This window comes from Galeopterus variegatus, unplaced genomic scaffold (genome assembly GCF_000696425.1).
Source record: "Galeopterus variegatus unplaced genomic scaffold, G_variegatus-3.0.2 Scaffold10628, whole genome shotgun sequence".
Classification (NCBI taxonomy): Eukaryota; Metazoa; Chordata; class Mammalia; order Dermoptera; family Cynocephalidae; genus Galeopterus; species Galeopterus variegatus.
This window is the reverse complement of record NW_007736739.1, coordinates 42,376-43,603: the sequence shown is the minus strand read 5'-3', so window position 1 is coordinate 43,603 and position 1,228 is coordinate 42,376. Positions and strand designations below refer to the sequence as shown.

Here is a 1,228-nt window from a genome sequence, read left to right as displayed (position 1 = left end):
ATTATCCATTACCATTACTACAAACATTTGATAATTATTAGCATTTCTGTCAGTGGTTTAATAAAGAAGACCCTCACCATCACCTTTGCTGTAGTCAATATCATCTGTGCTGTCATCAGAATCACTATACAAATTACCATCTTCAATACCTTCCCCACTAATGTCACCAGTACTATCAGCATTTGTAAAAGAAAGGAAACTGGTTCTATACAGTTTTCCCCCTTTTAATCCGTCACTTTTCAGAATTTTTTATATATTCGTGTGCTTGTGCTACGTTTGGGAGTTTCTGGGGAGTTTTCGATTCTATGGCTGAGGATTAGAAGATAGCTAAAAGTAAGAGGATTGTTTAAAAATATCTTTGTTTTGAATTAGAATAAAAGAACATTTTCTATATAAGTTTATTAATTTTGTTCTAAAAATAGATTAATCAAGGCATGACTCAATAAATGGATTCTTCTTTCAGATACAGAATGTCAAAGGGTGAGGCAGAAAAAGGCTTTGTTGCATTGCATTATAAAGAGAAAGAACGTAACTAATTCAGTCACTATGATGTGTTCAACTTGACTTTCTAAATATACAGTGTATTATGTCAAAGCAGAGAGAGTATGTATTGTGTTTATTTGTACCACCCCCTATAGTTCATGCTGAAGCCACTAGAAGCTGTAGGATGGGGCATCAGAGAGGAAGGAGCTGAGCAGACGGGACCTCAGAAGCACACTTGATGGAGGTATCTGTGAGCCATGACTGGTAGCTGGACTGTCCACGTGAAGGGCAAGACTATCTGAGACTTTCCAGGGAGCAGCTGATACAGGATTGAAACAGAATGGACATGAGAGGTAGATTGGGCTCGAGGAAGAGCATTGCCAGAAGAGTGTGCTGTCTGCCTGCTGACATGGAGAAATCTCACTAACACCTCAGTAATACCCACCATCCAGCTGAGACAAGCACCTGAAAAGCCAGACTTAAGAGTAAAGACCCCACACTTGAGGAAGACCTACTCTAGAATAGGCTTAACAGCCTGAAACTAAGCCCTGATGATGTCCCTAGGAAAGAGAGAAATTGGAGGTTGATTCACACCAAGTTAGAGAAGCTTGCAAAACACCTTGTGCTTTCCACAGCTTGATACTACCAAAGCATAAAACTAGCCTACCCAAGTTCAAGATGACCCTCCTTGAACTGGAGGATCAAACCCCCACATTCTTTGGAAAAAGAGAACAGAAATCTCTGC

At 39.9% G+C, this 1,228-nt stretch overlaps 1 pseudogene; it reads right to left on the bottom strand.

The window, feature by feature from the left end:
- LOC103610120 overlaps nucleotides 1–1,228 on the bottom strand; it is a 4,327-nt pseudogene that overhangs the window by 462 nt on the left and 2,637 nt on the right.